Raw genomic sequence first — 15667 nt, 5'->3', positions numbered from 1 at the left:
AGCGGTGGCGGCCTACTGCACGCGATATCACGTGATGGGCTACTAGTTTGGAATAAGAATGGAGGTTTTTGGCATGCTGTTGGGAAGTTGACCTTGGGTAGGTAACGTAGCCTTTGGGCCTTACTTTCTTCACTGATGGAATCAAATTAAAGCCAACTCTGCTTGAAGGCTGGAGTGCTGTATTGAAAAGGATTCTGTGGTACCCCACCGGGAACTAGTGCCAACTGATTATCAATCCCCCAATGTCAGGGGGAGAGGGAGTGCCCCCACCTGCCGTCCATGCACTCGATGATCTCAGCTGCCTCCCAGTGCTGACTGCACTCTAAAATGTCAGGACTCTTAGGACAAGCCTAGAAGGTCACATCTGTTGCTAATATCATGGATACCTAGCTAGTCTGAACTTGCCCAGAAACCTATGAAGGCCCAGAAACTCAGTCAACCACAAGGGGAGGCCCAGGTCTAGACTGTTCCTTCTGACTGGATTCCCAGCTTGCTCCACTGTAAACCACAGTGCCAGGATATTGATCTGCCCTGGGAGCTAGTGCCTGGTGGGGAATCCTCTCTGCTGCTTTGGAATTTGTAGGGCAAAGAAAACACACTGCTTTTTCAAAAGGTGCCTTTGATGAGCTTTGAATTAGAAAGGAAGTGAATGGTCTTAGTAGCTATTTTCCATGGTGACTGTTCTGCAATTAGAGGTACTGGATATCGAACCAGTCCCCTCTACAAACAAATAATCAATTTACAGGAACTCTGAGAAACTGATTTTCATAAAGTCTTTTTTGTTTCAGTTTCCATTCTTGCTGGATTGTTTGGTTTTAATTACGTTGTCATTCCTAGCTGTTACAATGAGGAAGAGGAACTTATTTCAATGGGATTCCAGTAATGTTTGCTCTCTGTTGCCTTTCATTTATCATATTTTTGCCATTTCATACAGCTCAATTTAGAGAACTAATTGAACATGGATTAAAAGATGTTTGAATAAAGGTTGCAGCCACTATGGAAAACAGTATAGAGTTTTCTCAAAAAAATTAAAAAGGTGGAACTGCTATTTGATCCAGCTATCCCACTTCTAGGAATATATACTACGAATCCCGAAGCACTAATCAGAAAGAATATATGCACCCCTATGTTATAGCAGCATTATTTACAACTAGTGGCCTGGTGCACGGATTAGTGCACATTGAAAGGAAGTTAATTAGAAGAAATATTTTAATATCACTATCACCCTTCTCTATAATAGAAGTGTCAACCAAATTCACGATTGTCAATGACAGATTGAAGCACACACGTGCGATTGGCGCCAGTGAGAGCTTTATATGTATCGCACATGCGCAAGTCAACTTAGCCTTTTATATACAGGTATATAGAATAAACTTGCTTAATTAGACCTGCTTTCTGATTTAGGTAAACTTTTCCAGCCCAGTGAAGCACCCTAACTTCTCTTTCAGGTAATTGTCAGCAACACAGCAGTAAATATCAACACGAAGCAGATTATTATTGTAGATCATGTAGGGAGAACAAAGGGTAAACTACTTAACTGCAGCAGTGCTTGACTATATTCTGTGCAGTGAGAAAACCTGAAGTCATTTTCAAGGTCCACCATTTCTTACTTCTTTTCAGTCGGGTCAAGTTTCTAAGCTTTCTAAATCTCCATTTTCTGGCTAATGAAAAGAAAATAGGATTCCATTGAGTCTCCTATCTACCTACTACAGGACTTCAGTGAGGATCAAATGAGATGAGGCATGGGAAAATGCTTCATAGACATTTGGTTAAAGTGTGAAATGTTTCCACCTGGCTATAAAGCAAGTCGTGTTCCTGGGCTGAAGAAATTGCAAGGAGGCTAGTCGCTAGTCGCTAGGGAAAGGAAGCCGGGTATTGCTATGTGACATCATTACCTGGTGCCCACAGTGACCGTTTCCAGGCTGGGCTGGGCTGTGGGCCACATTTTACACCATGGGGTCTGGGCAATGTCGGCTGCGATTTGGTGGGGTGTTGCTCTGGGGTGGTGGCAGGGCCTGTGTCCCACTTGGGGGAAGCCAAGTGTTGCTTTGTGGGCGCCAGGTCTGCAGTGCCGTTTCTCTGTAAATGGCCAGTGTGCATCATGGCAGCTCCTACATTGAGGGTCTTCCCCCTGGTGGTCATTGCACACCATAGCAACCAGTCGGACAGTCAGACACTTAGCATATTAGCCATATATATATATATATATATATATATATATATATATATATATATATATACACACACACACATACACATACACTAGAGGCCCAGTGCATGATTAAATCATGCACGTGTAGGGTCCCCTACATGCTTTCGCTTTCGATCACAAGGTAGCTGGGTGCCTGTCCGCTGGTGCCTGAGCGGACAGGCACCCAGCTACCACGCTTTCGCTTTTGATCGCGGGGGAGCTGGGTGCCTGTCCGCTGGTGCAGCAGGCCTTTCAGAAGCCTCCAGCGCGGCGGAGGCTTCTGAAAGGCCTGGTGCCTGAGCGGACAGGCACCCAGCTCCCCCGCTTTTGATGGTCCGCGGCAGGACGTGAGCTTGCTGCCCCAGAGGCCCCGGCCCCTTCTGTGCCGCAGCACAGCCATGGCGCAGACGCTGAGCTCGCGCCGCCACTGGCGACGCGAGCTCAGCGTCCCGCCGGCCCAATCGCCCACCCCGGCCACCCCGAGTCCCGCCCCCCCGCACCTCCTGGCCAATCGTGGGCATAGCGAAGGTACGGTCAATTTGCATATTTGTCTATTATTAGGTAGGACTAGAGGCCCGATGCACGAAGATTTGTGCAAGAATAGGCCTTCCTTCCCCTGGATGCCTGCACCGCCTTCACTCTGGTCAGAGCCGCCTTTCCGCTCCAGCTCAGAGCCGCCTTTCTACCTTCCTATGCTGCACAGAGGCCTGGAGTGGTTGGGGTGGTGTGGAACACCTGCGTCGTCACCATGGCGACAACGCAAGCCTCCCGCCCCAGGCCACTCAGTGCCTGCGTATGCAAATTAATTCACCCTCTTTGTTGGGTTAATTTGCATACTCATTCCTGATTGGCCGGTGGGTGTCGTGAAGGTACAGTCAATTAGCATGTTACCCTTTTATTAGGTAGATATAGACTAGAGGCCTGATGCACGAAATTTGTGCAAGGGGCTTGGCCCTCGCAGCCACAGCGACTTGCCTCAGCCCTCGCAGCCCCAGCTTCATCCGGAAGGTTGTCCAGAAGGACATCTGGTTTAATTAGCATATTATGCTTTTATTATTATAGTCAAGATCTGGAAACAGTCCAAGTGCCCATCAGTAGATGAGTGGGGAAAAAAGTTGTGGTACATTACCATGGATACTATGCAGCTGTAAAAAAGAAGGATCTTTTACCCTTCTAGATAGCATGGAGGGACCTGGAGATAAGCCAGTTAAATAAGCCAGAGAAAGACAAGTATCATTACATGATCTCAATTATATGTGGAATCTAATGAACAAAATACACCGACAACCCAAATAGGCCCAGAGGTATGGAAGTATGGAACAGACTGACAGATCTCAGAGGGAAGGGGGGAGGGAGAGTGGGCAGATATTAACCAAAGAGCTTATGTGCATATATGCATAATCCATGGACTCAGACAATAGTGTGGTGAAGGCCTGGGGTAGGGTGGGACCTGGTGGAGGGGGGCAATGGGAGAAAAATGGGTAATATCTGTAATAATCTCAACAATAAAGATTTTTAAAACTACCTAAAACAGCAAAAATCTAAAGCAACTTTTAAATGTTTGCCAATTAGTTAAATGTATTATAGTGTGCCTTTCAAATGAATGTGAAAGGGATGAGGTAGATATATTTGTGTTAACATGAAAAAGTGTCCATATCTTACCTAATAATAGACAAACATGTAAATTGACCGTACCTCCGCTACGCCCACCAGCCAATCAGGAGTGATATGCAAATTAACCCAACAAAGATGGTGATTAATTTGCATACACAGGCACCGAGTGACGGGGGTGGGGCAGGTTTTCCACCCCACCCCCAGTCTCTCAGGGCTTCTGAGCAGCATGGAAAGGCAGGGCCAGAGCAGAAAGAGGCGGCTCCGGGGCTGGGCCGGAGTGGAAAGGCAATGCCGGCAGCCAGGGAAAGGAAGGCCCATTCTAGCACGAATCTTCGTGCATCGGGCTTCTAGTTATATTATAAAATGTAACATACAGCTCACAGGACAATATGTGTAATCTTACCCATTTCGATAAAATGCGTGTGTGTGTGTGTGTGTGTGTGTGTGTGTGTGTGTGTGTGAGACGTATGTGCCTGTGGGCATACACATAAATTCTAGAAAGACACATTCTTACTGGTTAATGGAATTTGTCCACGGGTGGGGAGGGTTAGAAAGTGTCTTACTTAGCTTGGTCTGCTATAACAGTATCATCAACTGGGTGGCTTATTTTTTTCATAGTTCTTGAGGCTGGGAGCCCAAGATCCAGGTGCCAACATGTTTGGGTCCTGGTGAAGGCACCTTCCTGGCTTGCAGACACCCCCTTCCAGCTGTGCCCTCATCTGGCTGAGAAAGAGAGCAAGCAAGTTCTCAGATATCCCAACTTATACGGGCACTAATCCCATCATGAGGGCCCCACTCTCATGACCTCGTCTAAACCTAATTACCTCCAAAAGGTCCCTTTTCCAAATACCATCACACTGGGGGTTATGACTTAAACATAGTAATTGGGTGGGGATACAAATATTCAGTCTATAACAGAAAGAGACTCTTTTTGTTAATATATTTTTGTGTTGTTTTGATTTTTACAAAGAATATTTATTACTTAATGACCAATAATATGTTGAATACAAAAACATCTATAATAATAAAAGTGTTATATGCTAATTAACCAGACGTCCTTCTGGACGACCTTCAGGATGAAGCCGGGGCTTCGAGGGAAGCCTGGGTCTCAGTGCCTGCCAGCAACCAGAGGGAAGCCGGTGCTGGCAGCCGGGGAGAGGGGGGAGGGGCGCAGAAAGGCCTACTCTTGCACAAATTTCATGAATCCGGCCTCTAGTATACGTATAAGTGGCCAGAAATGACACCTAGTCCAATGACAACTAGTTCATTTCTACAGATAAACAAAGAGGTTTTTGGCTTTCCCAAGGGCACATCAATGAAAATGCAAACTCAAGATTTCTAATTGGGTGTTCTTTCTACTATAAAATTCTACAAATTAATCACATAAAGTATTAAATCAAAACAATGGCATGATGCAGTTCTCATTCAATTCAGAAGGCCAAAACAACTTGAAATGTGTCCTCAGTACTCCAGGCAATTTGTGGCCATTTTCACATAGACATTCGTTTTCACTGCTAATTTCATTGGTGTTTAACCTTTATTGTGATAAAGTTCAGATTGCCAATATTATGATCACTTATTTGTAAGGTGAAACCAGAAAACAAAGCCTGATTCTAAGTAAGGTCATTTTAATGGTAAGTGAGAAGATGCCAGTTTTAACAGACTCTGTCCCAGCCTTTCTTAGTCAGATTTTAAAGTTTTAACTTGGCCCTGTAGGGGAGGGGAAAATGTCCCCTCTTTTCTCTCTTAGTTCTGGTTGGTTTAATAATAAAATTGACACGAGACAGATTGACAGGAGAAAATAACCAAATTTAGTTATATATGTACATACAGGGGTTCCGTAAGCCCATGTGACTGAGGAGGGTTGAGGTTTATAAACCCTCTTGAGCCGAGGACAAAGAGGGGTAGTGGTTTGGGACTTCAAAGGGAAGGTAGGCAATTCACGTGGAATGGAAAAGCAAATGTTTGGCAAACATTGTTTGCTGGGCCACTTTCACGGACACAGAGAGCACTTAGATCAAAGGGGCCTGGCTAGCTTCCTCTGTCTGTCACAGTGTTCATCTTAAACTGCAGTTATCTGTGATGAAAACTCCCTTCCTGGCGCATGTCCTGTTTATCTAAATTCTAAGCAGTGTGAGGCTAGGTCAAATGTTCTTCCTGAGTCTTTTCCTTACAAATAACCAGCTTAGCCCTGGCCAGCATGGCTCAGTTGGTGGGAGCTTCGTCCTGCACACCAAGAGGTGGCAGGTTCGATCCCCGTCGGGGCACATTCGGGAGGCAACCAATCGATGTTTCTCTCTCGCTCTCCCTTCCTTTCTCTAAAATAAAAATAAAATTAAAAAAAAAAACAGCTGAAATTAATTAATATCCAAAGAAAAAAGGCATATATTGGGGTGGTAAACTCTGTTCCCCGTCAGCACCATAAACCAAAGCAATGCACTGCAGAGTCTTAAGTGATCTCTGTCCTCCCCAAATCCCTTTGAAGCTGTCAAAAAAAAAAAAAAAAAAAAAAAGATAAATTTAGATTTGAGAATAGTGGAATAGGTGACGGGGCTTGTTAATCCTATCACAGATTCAGAAAGATGTTGACCAGTTTTCAACAGTCTGCTGTTGTGTCCTGTGGTCTGGAACTCCCCTCCCCCACAACACACACCCCTCGGGAGCAGGCCAGGGGTTTCCCTGAGCAGCCCAGCCTCACATTTCCATCCAGTCCCAGGCCAGGCTGATCTTCCTGGGCTAGTGTGGACCCTGTGTTCCCTGTGTCTAGAGTGGGCATTCTCAGCCTTTCCTTGGATCTGAATCCCCCGCAGGGCTTAAGAAAACTCCCTGAGTTTCTGATTTAATAGGTCTAAGGTCCAGCCTGAAAATTTCCATTGATTAACAAGTTCTCAGGTGTGGAGTGTGCTGGTTGCCAGCTCTGGGAGTGGGGTGTGGAGAAAGCAGGCCTGATTTATAGTATTTGCTGATTTCTGTGTGGTGTATAATTCCCACCAGGCTACCAAGGGTTTAACAACCAGCTTTCAAAATGCCCGACTATTTAACAGTTGGCTCTTGTGTGCTGGTGTGAGCTGGCCCAGACCGTTGCTGCAGGTGATATTGATACTGCTGATCTAGAGCAGCCCTCGGGTTTGTGCCATGAATTTCATCCGTTGGATCTGTTGCCAATCCTGCCTCCTCTAACTCTTTGTCTCCGCCCCTTGCCTGTGTGCTGAGCTTTAAACTCATGTATCCAACTCACCCTTGGTCATCTCCACTTTGACGTCCCATAGACTCCTCAAACTCAGCTGGTCCAAAGTTCAACTATTTTATGTGTCTCCCACTATACCTGCTCTTTCTAGATGCCATGTTTTGGTGAATTGTACCAAGTTTTCTAAGGATGAAACTTGAATGTTATCTTAGCTACCTTTTCCTCTTCCCACCTCCCACATGCATCAAATCCCGTATCTCCTAAATAAATCTCACATAGGTGCCTCATCCTTTATACTCATCTCACATTTATACTATCTCCTCCCCTCCCCAACCCACGTTGGTCTTCCACAATGTCACTGTCCTGCTGAGAAGTTTTCAGTGATGCCTGTCATCCATAGGGACAAATCTAAATTCCTTTGCATCTTCAACAATCCGACCTCCCCTGTCCAGCCTCAATTTCCCTTCCACAGAGAACTTGGGGCTCTAGCAATAGTGAGCAGTATTGGGTATGAGGCTTCCCCAAAGCATTTGCTCACCCTTCACTTCTACCTGCATTTCTCATGTTCTTTTCTCTGCCTGGAATCTCTTCCACGTCCTACTCATCCTTTCAGGCTCAACCTAGAGGTTGCCTTCTTTGTAAAGCTCTTCTGTTCTCCCCTAGAAGAGCATACACTTTCTATCTTCTGTTCCTATTGCAGTGGTCACAAATCTCAGTTTTAACAGTGTGTCTGGGTGCAGAGGACAGCATTTTACTGTCTTTTATCTCACATCGCCTGGTATATTGCAGATGCTCAGTCCTGTGTGTTAAATAGGAGAATGGTTGAGGAATTGTGGGCCAAGTATCACCCATCCTCAGTTCATAGGATGAGAGAGGGAGCACTGGAAAAGTGAAAGCCAGAATTAGAGCTGGCTCATTCATCTCCCAGAAGTTTTTAAAAGATATTTTCACACTACCTATGAATATGGTCTCCAGAATCTTCAGTCCCACGAAGTCCATTCTGTGACCCAGCCTTTAAGATAGACCCAATTGTATTTTATTTCTAGGTGGCTCAGAGGTCTGGGCTTCCTGGGAGACCTGCAGAGTAGAAATAGTGCAGGACAGGTAGACCAATTTAAAGCCTGGTAATGACTGTGCTGCTGATGTACATCCTGCCAGTCACGGTAGGTGCTCACTGATTTACACTAAATGAGAGCGATGCTGTGAGTTCATTGCAAAGTTGTCTGTGCAAACACATCAGCTTGTTGTGATTCTTCTCTCTTAGCTCTTTACTTACTTGTGTTTCAGAACCTTGTTTTCAAGAAATTCCCAACCTATTTGGTGAGAAGAAAGACATTTTTTATAGACTCCAACTCACCTTAACCTTTTGGAAATCTCTGCTCAAACCATAAAGTTCTCAGCTGGACTAGGTTTCTGATTCCCAGCGGCCGTGAACATAAAGATGATGTGAGCGTTTTCTCTCAGAATGCCCATCACTTCCACTTTTACCATCAGTTCCTCTTTGTTAATTGGAAGTCAGTTGAGAATAGCAGCTCCCCCCACTGCTTTCTCAATCTCCTGAGGGCTGAATCTGTCAGCCAGTTAGGTCAGGGGTGTGTCATTTGCAGTTTTTATCACAATGATACTATGAGAACGTGTGTGGACAGTGAATCTCCCATCAGTTCTGTCTTCAATCTTTCCTCTTGATCTCTGTAGCAGGAATGAGTCACTCATTTCCCGCATTTGACAGTGGCTGTGGAAACCACTGTGGTCATTACAGTCACACTTTTCTCCATTATTTGCCATTGTGTATAGATGCATAGATTTATTTGTTCTTGACTTACAGAGACAGCTTACTGCCTTTCTAAAAAAAAAAAAATCGATTTCTTTGGAACAGAACATGTAGTATGTCCTCGCTTTGTCATATTCTAATCGTGAGTCCCATTCCTTGAAGTCTCACTGGCTCCAATGAGTTTCTGTTGACCTAATTATTTCCTCCACCATCCCTAGACCAGTTTTTGCCTTTTCCGCTTTGCTCTGTATTGCCACTGGACTGGCCCAACAAGCTACATTTTCTCAGGCTCCCTTTGCTAACTGGATTCTTACTAGGTTTGGCCAATGTGAAGCACCGATGGATGTTGTGGGTAAAGGGAAGGGAAAAGCCAGGACAATTCACCAGCCTTGGTACATTCATGATTCAGATTGGTGCCTCAGCAAAATCACAGATTACCTGGGGTCATTACTGGAGAATAGTTGCATCTGAAAGTGGTATGCCTGTGAATGTTAAGGGCTATTGAAATAACCAGTGATAGGATATGAAAGACATTGGTGAGAGGTACCTGGAGATTATAATTGATCTGGGTCTTGAAGAATGGATGGACATTTTCCTGGCAATAGAGTCACAACAAACATGCTAGGAAGAGGGAAGAGCAGAGGAATGGTTTCGGAGACCCAGAGTTGGAGTAGGGTGTGCATGTGTGGTAGGCAGATAGACAGACATGAGTAGAGCAAGGTACAGAAGGAACCCGGGCGGAAAGTGCCTACCAGTGGACAATTGTAAGGTGGCCCCCAGGGTGACCTTTCCTCCCCTAGCATTTTCGCTAGTCATGTAGTTTAGACGCCCTGACCTTTCCTCCCTAGAGATAACATCTAGGCCTCAGTTGTATCTCATTCAGCTCCAGGCCCAGAAAAGCAACAAAACCAGCCACAACTGAAGTCAGGACCAGCTGCATTGAATAATGACCCCCTGCCCTGGCACGGGCAATCAATCAGTGGAGACACTACCCTGAAAGGACACACCTGGAAGCTGCTGAATATTCTATTAAGATCTTTCTCTGCGACCTCCCCTAAAATCTCCACCCTTAAAACCCTTAAGGTGGAGGATGCAGTGTGCGCTCCCTCCCCTGAACTCTTCAGAGCCTTTCCCTTTCCCCGCCCCAGGCACATTACCCTTACCTTCCTCACTCCCCAGCACGTAGGGCCCTTCCTGTAACTCTATTGTGTAACTTCTTTTCTAAGCCTATTTCTTCTACGCATTCCTTCTACCTCTGTGATTTTATAAATATTGGCCCGGTGCACGAAATTCATGCACGGGACAGGAGTGTGTGTCCCTCAGCCCAACCTGCGCCCTCTTGCAATCCAGGATCCCTCGGGTAGTGTCCCTAGGCCTGGCTAGAGATCAGGGCCTATCGGGGCTTTCCTTCCCCTGGCTGCTGGCAGCTGGCCCTGCCCCTGCTGCTGCCACTGCTTGCCATCTGTGCTGCATTGTCCCCCCTCACCCCTGCCACCGGTTGCCTCCCTCTGTGGGTGACAGGAGTGGGGTGCGATCTGTTGGCTGGCCTGAGCCTCCTTCACAGGGCAATCGCTGGCCAGCCCTGCACAGCTGCCACAGTGTCGCTGGCTGGTGGCTTGGGCCTCCCTCTTAGAGGTGATCGATTGCAGGGCTCTGCTACCGATCGCCCCACAGAGGGAGGCCCTGCCCACACACTGTAGCACTGCCCAGGTCCTGGGCCTCCCTCTTTGGGGCGATCGATCGTGACCCGCCCCATCGATCGCCCCGCAGAGGGTGGCCTGGGCCTCCCTCTGCAGGGCAATCGTGGGCGATGGCGGGCCCCCCAACCAATTGCATCGCACCCACCTTAGCTGGCCTGGTGCCAGTGCGTGTCATAGTGTGGTTGTCCGGAATGTTGTCTGGATGGTCGTTCTGCTGTTTGGTTGTTCAGTCTATTTGCATATTACACTTTTATTATTATAGATGTTCTTTTATATTTGGATTCTCTCTGAATTCTTTCCTAGCCAGGACTTAAGTACTGAGGTTGTTTAACCCAGGTTCTGTCTGACTCCACTGGTCTAACACATTCCTACAACACATGCAAATGGGGATTAAATGGGTAGGACTATAAAACAGAAAGTAGGGAAGGAAATGAAGTAGAACAAACTAGGTTGGGTCCAGTGTATGAAGGATCCTCTGAAATAACCTTGCTAAGGAGGTTTATTTTCTCATATCGGTAAGATCATTGGCGCCCTATAGTTCTAGAATGAGGAGGGTAAGAAGATCAAGCTAAGACAACTCCATTTATCTACACTAGAGACCCAATGCATGAAATTAGTGCACGGGTGCGGTCCCTAGGCCTGGCCAGCGATCGAAGCGTGAGTGTCTGGCATGGAAGGGCAGGTCCCAGCTGACCTCTGGGCCCTAGGCAGCACTTGTGCCAACCGGGCACTCGAGTGCCCCCCTCCACCTGAGTCATCAGGCCCTGCCCGGCTCCCTCAACGCCAGGAGCCGGGTGGTGGCCCTGCCCCCCACCGCCGCCACTGGTCGCCCTCTGCAGGACGATCGGTGGCGCAATTGGGCCCCACTCGCACCTGCCTTGGTCTGATGCTGCCCGCTCACCAGCTCCACCATCCCTCTGCGGTCCTGCTCTCGTTGGGGCCCATCAGGGCCAGCAGCACCACATCGCCGAAGCCCACCATGTTCCGTTCCACCCCCTGGTGGTCAGTGCACATCATAGCAAGCAGTCAAACTCCCAATTGAACTCCCAGTTGAGGAGACAATTTGCATATTAGGCTTTTATTATATAGGAGGATTATATACTGGCTTCTACAGAATACTTGGTTTGATGAAAGTGTGGTATGGTTTTAAAAGTTCAAAATCCACTGTTGTGGGTGACAGGAAATGCTTTGGTCAGGGTTTTAGGTGCATAAAACTGACTGGCTTCTAGGTGGTATATGAAGGAAGGGATTTTGAGGAACAGAGTTTTCAGATTCTGGGATGGGTCAAAAGTGGGTTTTAGGCTGAGCTTCCCAAGTGATTCCCAGAACAACACACAGAATTAGTCCTTCCAGGGTCAGGAAGCTGGTGAATCAGGAAACCCCTCCCCAGGGGCTGTCAGAGACACACCAGCTCTTCAGGGTCTGAGGGCGCTGACCCTGCCTCTTTCCCTGTGTCACTCAGCTCCCAGCAGAGCCTTGCAGGAGCTCTTCTGCTGGGCAGAACCTAAATCACACAACTGCATCCTGGCAGCATCTCGGCCAGGAAATAAGGTTTTGTTTTGTTTTGTTTTCTTTATGTTGGAAAGATGGAAATTATCCTGTAAGACCTTAGCAAAGTGTGGGGAATACAGTACAAAGATTTGGGGCAAACACAGATGACAAGTGTCCATAGGAAAGCACTTAAGGGAGGGAGTGTAGGGTGATATTTTAGCCTGTTCAGGGTATTATAATAAAACACCAGTTACTATAAAGAACATAAATTTATTTCTCACCCTTCTGGAAGCTGGAAGTCCAGGGTGAGGGAGCCAGCATGGTCAAGTAAAGGCCTTTTCCCAGTCGCAGATTTCTGTTGTTTCCTCACAAGGTGGAAAGGTCTAGGGTGCTCTCCGAGGCCTCTTTCATAAGGGCTCTACTCCCACTTATGAGCAGTCCATCCTCATGATCTAATCACCTACTAGGGGCCACCTCCTAATACCATCACCGAGGACTTTTAGGTCTTCAACGTAGGAATTTGGGGAGCACAAACATTAAGACCATGGGAAATGACATTTTTATTTTAAAATATCATTTGATGAGATTATTTACATTTTCAGCCAAGGCCAATCCTGATGACTGTGCATAAGGTCTGTGACTTCTGGTTTCTTTAGCTAGCTTCATGTCTTTTCTCCTCCTCCTTCTCCTCCTCCTCCTCCTCCTCCTCCTCCTCCTCCTCCTCCACCTCCTCCTTCTCTTCTTCCTCCGCTTCCTCCTCATTTTTCTTCCTCCTCCTCATCTTCCTCCTCATCCCCTTCCATTTGTTGTTAATCCTCACCCGAGGATATTTTTCCCATTGATTTTAGAGAGAGTGGAAGGGAGGAAGAGAGGGAGGGAGGGGAATAGAAAGAGAGGGAGAAAAAAAAAACATTGATGTGATAGAGACACATTGATTGGTTGCCTCCCGCACGCTCTGGGGATCGAACCTGCAACCCAGGTACATGCCCTTGACCGGAAATTGAACCCAAGATGTGCGGACCTATGCTCTAACCACTTAGCAACACCGGCCAGCCCTCTTGTGTTACATGAGGAATACTCTACTAATGTAGAAATGAGCCATAAATGTCAGCCCTTTGCAATGCCATTTCTCACTGGCCATAACATACAAACAAATGTGTATCACGGTCTACTCCAGGTTACTAATTCAATCTGCAGGACCCTAAACCTGGTTTGGCTGGAGTTTCCTATTGCGGTGGAATCAGGCATGTGTCGTTACTGCATGATATGTCTCTAAAGTAAGTGAAGTGTCATCAGTCAGACACTGATGGGCCACCAGACCTCCTTCAAGGAGAGGCTTTCCCTCAGGTTCTGAGTGTGCTGACCACAGGCAGCCTTCAGTATCAGCCCTTTTAGGGAGGCTTCAACTGCAGAGAGCTGCCTAGTCCAAGGTCATGGTCATTCCCAGAGGGACCCCTCCATTGACTGATGGCCGTGGGTTTACGAAAGCCCAGCCATCTCAGCCCAACTCAGGACAACTCTGAACACCATTCTAACTCCCTGTGGGGTTGTCTGCATCTGCACCCCAACTCCATTTCTCCCTCTGCCACTCCTGCTTCATTCCTCTTGATCTCAGGCATTGTTCTGATGGGTGCACCTTAATAAACCTGCACGCTAATTTCTGCCTCAGAGTCTGCTTCCTGGAGACCCCAGGATGTTGTTATTTATTTAATTCTATAATATATCTGAAACATATATTGAATAGAAGGAGGAGAAAAAGAAAGACTTTATTCAGCAGTCCATCCTGAGGTGCCCTGGGCAAAGTGTGTTAAAGAATGAATGCATTTAATGCCCCACAATGAAAATGCTGAGTGAGCATAACAGAGATTCCTCTCCAGGCACCCCCCTTCAGTTCTCCCAGGTAAATTCCTATTTCAATTAATTACAATTAGAGTGAGTTCATAAGTGTCCATTACCTCATTATAGCATCATACCAAAACTAAAAGGATTTATCTTCAACTCTCAAATCAGCAATTTAAAAATTAAAGTATGAAGAGACTATCATTCTCATTACATAATACCAATCTTTGAAAAAACTCTGATTTGATTTAACTTCATTTCTCACAGTTATGTGGGTACTTTAGTTGGAATTACATTAAATCTCTATTAAATTAAGAAGTGCTTTCATCTGTAGTATTTCTAATCTGCCAACAAGGAGACAATGATGTGCCTCTCCATTTATTTAAATCTTCCTTCATGATTCCCATTAGGATTACATAATTTTGAATGGTTCTTCTAGTTACTGAATTACATAATTCTTATGATGGGGGAATACAATGAGTTTCTATTCTTTACTGAGATTACATAATGCAATTAATTTTTATGTTTTAGGTAACATACTGTAATTTTGATGAACCTAAAAATTTCCTCAAGGAAATTTTATTTTGTGCAACTTTAAGGTATGCAAATCATAACATTATAAAAACAACTGCAATATATTAGAGTCTTACAACTCTGCAAACAACAGACATTCGTTTTAAAGGAATTGGAAGATACTGAGCATTATAATGGACACTTCCACTGCTGTATTTACAACCACTTATGGCATGTCATATGCAGATACTTCCCTTAAAGCTTTATTTGTTCCCATTTTACATGTGTGAAAACTAAGCCTCAGAGAGATTAAGAAACACAACATAAACCACATGTACACATGTGCACACACACTCATGTGCACACAGGATAAGTTAAAGGGCTGAAGTTGTAACGTAGCTCTGACTAAGCCCAAAGCCTTTACATGTAATATCAGCAAAAAACAAAACAAAACAAAACAAAAAAACACTTGAGAATTAATTGAACTCAATAAATATGAGGAAATGTTCGGAGAAAATTAAAATATCTCAGGGCATATTAAAGGCTCTGAGGAATCAACAAATATAAGCATTACCTCTTTCCTAATCTTGGCTAATTTAATAAGTGAGAAACAGTCTCTCACTGTCGTTTCATTTGCATTATTTTTATTAGGAACTTTCAATATTTTAAAATTAACCACATATATTTTCTGTCCTGTGTTTGGTTTGGTTTGTTTTTTTTCCTGTTCATAACTTCTGCTGATTTTACCATTCGGATATTAGAATACTTTATTTTTAGAATTAATTAAAAGTTCAATGTATTATCTTTTGTGAAATTCTTAGCAGATGTTAAATCATCCTTTTCCTTTGCCTCTTAATTGTGTTTATGATGTTAGGATGTGTGTTAATGGACAGATACTTTAATTTTGAATAATTAAATTTATCAATCATTTTCTTTTCAATTCGTTCCTTTTTTTTTTTGGAAGGGATGTGTGCTGAGAACGAGCTTTCCTATCCAGAGATGAGACAGATGTAAGCCTATATTTCCATTTAGTTTTGTTACTTATTTATTTAATTCTATAATATACCTGAAACCTATTTTGAGTAGAAGGAGAAGAAAAAGAAAGAGTTTATTCAGCAGGCTGAAACAGTCACTTCACAAAAATCAGGTCTTTTTTTTAAATCTTCAGTGATTTTAGCTTGAAAATAAAATCACATCTCTCATTGGGAGGCTGTTTTGTTTTTCTTTTAACATGAAGTAACTTCTGTTGGTTATCTTTTAACTTATATTTAAACAGATTCTGCATTGTCAGTCTAAGATTAGTGTATTCTCCATAGGATTAAGGTAGTGTGAGCTGAGCATGCATTTGCTCTGTGTCTTAA

At 44.9% G+C, this 15667-nt stretch overlaps 1 protein-coding gene across 5 annotated transcripts in view; it reads left to right on the top strand.

Moving 5' to 3' along the window:
• Positions 1 to 15667, top strand: part of RIN2 (Ras and Rab interactor 2) — a 207329-nt gene that overhangs the window by 51070 nt on the left and 140592 nt on the right. The window contains exon 1 of one of the 5 annotated variants that reach the window (XM_079783499.1): positions 15295 to 15316. The exons of the other annotated variants lie outside the window; for them this stretch is intronic. The gene's annotated coding sequence lies outside the window, so the exon portion shown is untranslated. Of the gene's footprint in view, positions 1 to 15294; positions 15317 to 15667 lie in introns of those variants that run through there. 5 annotated transcript variants of the gene reach the window in all.

Source organism: Cnephaeus nilssonii (genome assembly GCF_951640355.1).
Source record: "Cnephaeus nilssonii genome assembly, chromosome: 11".
NCBI classification, from domain to species: domain Eukaryota; kingdom Metazoa; phylum Chordata; class Mammalia; order Chiroptera; family Vespertilionidae; genus Cnephaeus; species Cnephaeus nilssonii.
The sequence above is the reverse complement of the archived record's forward strand: the minus strand, read 5'-3'. Positions and strand labels throughout refer to the sequence as shown.